Source organism: Jaculus jaculus, chromosome 10, assembly GCF_020740685.1.
Source record: "Jaculus jaculus isolate mJacJac1 chromosome 10, mJacJac1.mat.Y.cur, whole genome shotgun sequence".
Taxonomy (NCBI): Eukaryota; Metazoa; Chordata; class Mammalia; order Rodentia; family Dipodidae; genus Jaculus; species Jaculus jaculus.
This window is the reverse complement of record NC_059111.1, coordinates 44218686-44224358: the sequence shown is the minus strand read 5'-3', so window position 1 is coordinate 44224358 and position 5673 is coordinate 44218686. Positions and strand designations below refer to the sequence as shown.

General features: G+C 42.4%; 1 non-coding gene across 1 annotated transcript; it reads left to right on the top strand.

Moving 5' to 3' along the window:
* Window positions 1–366: 366 nt before the first annotated feature.
* LOC123464328 lies at window positions 367–557 on the top strand. The gene has a single exon (XR_006639549.1). It is a non-coding gene; the product is annotated as a U2 spliceosomal RNA (small nuclear RNA).
* The last annotated feature ends 5116 nt before the right edge of the window (window positions 558–5673 follow it).

Genomic DNA, 5673 nt, shown 5'->3' with positions numbered 1-5673 from the left:
AAAATCATTTCCATGTGTGTTATTGGTATTAATGATATAAAATTGTATTAAGACTGCTTTCTTTTTAGTAATAGGATTAATCAATTTGGTATAATTTTTAACAGCCTTATAAGAAAGATAATCACGGGCTGGAGAGATGGTTTAGCAGTTAAGCACTTGCCTGTGAAGCCTAAGGACCCCAGTTTGAGGCTCGGTTCCCCAGGTCCCACGTTAGTCAGATGCACAAGGGGGCACACGTGTCTGGAGTTTGCAGAGGCTGGAAGCCCTGGCGCGCCCATTCTCTCTCTCTCTGTCTTTCTCTCTGTGTCTGTCGCTCTCAAATAAATAAATAAATAAATACATAAAATAAAATAAAAAAGAAAGATAATTGCTTCTCGGCCTTTTGGATAAGATCAAGTGTAATATCTGTTCTTTTCAGTTTAATATCTGATACATCCTCTATCGCAGGACAATATATTAAATGGAGTTTTGGAGCTTGGAGTTGAAATAGGAGCTTGTTCCGTCCACTCCACGCATTGACCTGGTATTGCAGTACTTCCAGGAACAGTGCACACCCTCTGGGGAATTTAAAAAAAAGAAAGAAAAGATAATTAATTATAGGATGAAATAAATTGATTAGAGGAACTGGGAAAGAATTTTTCAATGTTGGGACATAGAATGTTCGTTAAAAATGCTTTTTGAGTGGTACTGAGAATGTTAAAGTATAGGATAAAGATGTGTGTATGTAGGAAAGAATTTTCAGGCTAAACCTAAATGCCATGCCTAAAGTTAGAGATTCTTCAACTGTTTATAGACTCTTAATTATACTCTAAAAGTTTTATATAGGGACATAATCTTAATTTAAATTCATCTTACATTAGACACAGATGATACCTATGTTAGGTGGATCACAAAGTCATAAGTATAGATGTAATTGGAAGTTTAACCAGGTTAAACATAGACAAGAGTCTATCACCTTGTGTTTTGCAAATGAGTAAATTTGCTATGTAAAAACAAACAACTTCGAAATAGGAAAGAAATGTCAGGATGCTTATTTCTCTGCTCTGTAATTTCATTTTGTCCTTACTTTCCAACATATGCTACTTAAATTCATGGAAAGCTGGACTCTGAAAAAAAAAAAAAAAAAAAAACAGATGGAACCCCCTTTATCTCAAACCCCATGCAAGTTTAAGCCATGTGTCCCTCAGACTCTGACTACAGACAAAAATGGCCAATTGTCTCTGACAAGGAAAAAGAAATACAGCATGTAACTGTGGTTCTCCTTAGTTCATATCTTATGAACACCTAAAGTCACATCTGTTAGATAAAGTCTCTCACTAGACAAAATGTTAAATAGATAAACTGAGTCTTATGATAATGCCTCACTCATTAACAGGCCACTGATGCTAATTTGTTATGATTTAAGGGTTATAAAACTGGCTTTAAGACTCTCTCAGTAAAGTAAATTAGGTTCCTCTTTTCATCAAGGTTTTAACTATTCTAAAGATAAAGGCTCACATAGAAATGGTTAATTTCCCAAGGTGAAGTACTCATACCTAAAGACATTGTGACTTTACAGATAGCTTCTGTCTTATTTATGCTAATTTTATTCAATGGCCATAACTAGGTTTAATCACTTAAGTGATTTAATTTCAGTAATAATAACTTTCATCTTCCTGGGATATGTTAGAATAGCTTGCTTAAACTTTATCAAATTTACTTTAAGTCATGGGTAAAACATAAAATTGTTGTATGTTAATAAAAATTTCTGTGATACATAAAATCAATAGCTATCAAGTTTGAGCCAAAATCATTTGTTATCAAATGTTTTTTCTTTCAAGAATTTATCAAGGGCTGTTTTGGCTCAAAAAAGACCAAATTCTACTCTATTGTATATAAAGTAACTGTCTCAATTTTGGCACCATGATAATATTTTGTTAGATTTGGTTAACTTGAAAGGATAAAAGTTGCCATATTTCTGCTGCTCTGTTTTCTAGCTGCTTTGCTAACTTGCCTTTTTAAGCTTCTGTAATATGGCTTGCTTGCTACTGCACTGAATCACAGAACTGCCATTTTGCAACTGCCTCCATTTTGTAAAAAGTATGCAACTACCTCCATTTTGTAAAAAGTATACCATAAGGACCTGGCCCTTTGTACGCCCTACCCAATCAGAGGGACCCTCACGAGCCCGCCTTGTGGGCCCCACCCAATCAGGGGAACCCACGGCTGAAAAGCCCCTATGACTCTGCATACCTATAGTTTTCAGCTTTTATAAGCTGACCAAACACGTGGCTAGGGGCTCTTCACCTTTCCTCCTGCGAGAGGAATCTGTGTTGAGCCCCGATGCATCGGAATCAATAAACCTCGTGCGGTTTGCATTGAGAGCGTCCTGCGTGAGTGTTCTTGGGGTCCCGTAGACAGCCCTGAGCGGGGACCCCTCCGGGGAACCCCACATTTGGCAAGCCAGGCAGGAGTCTCTACAGGACCCCAGACCTCATCTAGGAACCCTCAGAGGTAAGAGGCGCCTCCCGTCTTGTCTGTGTATGTCTGTACTTTTATATCTGTCCTCTGGAAAAATTCTCGATTTCAACCGGTTTCAGTATCTGGATGCCTTCCCTTTGGGTGCTCTGAGTTGGGGCTGACGGGCCTGAGAACCACCACCCAGCAATCTGGAGGACGCTCCTGATTGCCCCCAGGAGACAGGTTTTTCTGTCTCCTATCTGAAGAACTCGGATCGAGTTCGCCTCTGTCAGGAAGCATCATCTGGGTCCCACTCGCCGCCATCTGCTTCAGTTTCGTTTTTACTCGAGCAGCGATCGGGCCGCCTTTGTCTCTTTGTTCTCGGTGTTCTCCAGATCCTTTTGTTCTCCTATCTCTTTTATTCCCCTTCCAACATGGGACAGACTATCTCAACCCCTTTGGACTTGACTTTAGCTCACTGGACTGACGTTAAGAGCTGAGCTCATAATTTATCTGTTGAAATAAAGAAAGGAAAATGGCAAACTCTATGTGAGGGAGAAGGGACTATGTTTAATGTTGGATGGCCCCGAGGAGGGACCTTTAACCCAGATCTTACCAGGGGATGATCCAACTCAGAGACCTCTGCCACCCCTACAATATTGGCCTTTCTCCTCCGCAGACCTTTATAATTGGAAGGCCAACCACCCTCCCTTCTCAGAGGACCCCTCAAAATTAACTGCACTCATGGAATCCCTAGTTTTCTCCCACCAGCCCACATGGGACGATTGCCAGCAGTTACTCCAGACCCTCTTCACGACCGAGGAGAGGGAACGTATCCTGTTGGAAGCCAGAAAGAACGTCCCTGGTGACGACGGGCGCCCAACGTGGCGGCTCGAGGCACGGACCCCTGCTGGACAGAAAGCCCCCAGCACATGAGCTCCAGGGTCACCGCTTCTCCGCCCAAGAAGACGGCAAGACCTGGTAAGTTTTCCCTCTTCATTCCGTCCCATCAAGATGGGCCATTCATTGTCTAAAGAGGCTTCTTTCATAAAGGATTTAAAAGCCTCTCTCAGAGAGCGAGGAATACGGGTAAAGAAAAAGGATCTTATACAGTTTTTTATTTTTGTTGATAAGACATGTCCATGGTTTATGATTGATGGACCTAACATTCATCCCAAGAAATGACAAAGGGTTAGTAAAGAATTAAATCAAAAACTTACTACTGAAAAAAATGGCAAAGAGTCAACACCTCTGTCTCCTGTGTGAGATATGTGTCGACCCCAGAGCTCTGGTTTCCTGAATAAAGCCTCATGCTTTTGCAGCAAGTTGGGTCTCCTGTGTGCTTTGGGTGCGTGCTATCTCGAGACTTGAGTGAAGGTCTCCCTCTGGGGGTCTTTCAATTGAGGACTCGTCCAGGGATTTGCACGTCCACCCAGGACTCCGGAGACCTCCTTGGAGGTAAACAATGTAAATGTCTGCAGCGCTGTTTGTCTGAGTGTTTGTCTGAGTGTTTGAGTGATTTCTGTTGCTCTGATCTGTTTTAATTTCGGTTTGGGCAGCTGTTGTTCAGGACCGTGAGGACCTGACAATGGTGGTTGGCAGGACCACAGGCTGCAATCCTGGGGGACGCCCCAGGATCTGAGGAGAGTCAGGGTGGCTGACAGTCTCCTATCTGGTAAAGGAAGATTGTGTATTTCTCCTTCAGGAGAAACCACAGAGGCATCTTCCATCTGAAACTGCATTTGGTTTTCTGTTCTGGACGCATCGGAGGTGTCATGGTTTTTGGTTTCTTTTTGTCAGTATCTATTTTGTGTTTGTTTTTGGACTCTTGTTTCTAATTATGGGACAGACTATGACGACCCCCCTGACTCTGACGGTATCTCATTTCTCTGAAGTTAGAAGTAAGGCTCATGACTTATCTGTAAAAATTAAAAAAGGTAAATAACAGACTTTCTGCTCCTTTGAATGGCTGCCAGAGGGAGCATTTGATCTAACCATTATTTCTGCTGTTAAGAATATTGTTTTTCAGAAGGGACCCATTCTCACCCAGATCAACAGCCATACATCCTGGTCTGGGAGAGCCTAGTGACGGATCCCCGGCATGGGTCAAGCCCTGGATCCACCCCCCGCCACGGTCAGGCTCCCGAGTCCTGGCAGTGGCCCAACAAGCCACGAGAAAACCAAGCCGAATGGCCACAGACCCCTCGGCTCAGCCCAAAATATATCCTGAAATAGAGGACCCTCCCGAGTGGCCCTCTGCCCCGATTCCATCTCCCCCACCTTAGCCCCCTGCTCTCCCCGCTCCAGCTTTGGCTGAGGGAGGAGGAGATGGGCCCACTGCAGGGACTAGAAACTGAAGGACCTGATTCTACCGTATGAGCCTTTGGTCCTCCCCCTGACCTAGCATGTCTCAGGCCCAAATGAGCAGCCTACCTAGCTCCCAAATGAGATTGATGTGGGATTCCCTCTCACCCGACCTGAATGGAATTACAACTCAGCAGAAGGTAGGGAGCAACTGACAGTCTACCGCCAGGCTCTGATGGCAGGTCTCAGGGGGGGCTGCTCGCCGCCCCACGAATCTGGCTAAAGTAACCTCCCTCTATCTTTTTAGAATGCTTGATGGAGGCTTCCCAGAGATATACTCCTTTTGACCTTACTTCTCCCGGTCAACAGGCAGTGATAACAATGACATAGATAAGGCAGTCCACTCCAGACATTAAAAGCAAGACAAGAAAGGAACTTAGATAGGATATTGGCTACAGTGATTAAAAAAAAAAAAAAAAAAAAAAAAAAAAAAAAACCGAGGGCTTTAGGAAGCCCCTTGAGAAGGATCAATGTACGTATTGCAAGGAAAGAGGATGTTGGGTTCGCGAATGCCCCAAAAGGAAAGAAACTGGGAAGGAATTTTTCAATGTTGGGACATAGAGTGCTTGTTAAAAATGTCTTTTGAGTGGTACTTAGATCAGAATGTTAAAGTATGTAAATAAAGATGTGTGGATATAAAAATATATATATATATATATATGTGGATATAAAAAATATATTTTCAGGCTGAAGTATGTTGGGATAGTTTGCTTGAGCTTTATCAAATTTAAGTCATGGGTAAAACATAAAATTGTTTTATGTTAATAAAAATTTCTGTGGTGCATGAAATCAATAGTTATCAAGTTTAAGCCAAAATCATTGGTTGTCAAATAATGTTTTTTTTTCTTTCAAAAAGATTTATCAAGGGTT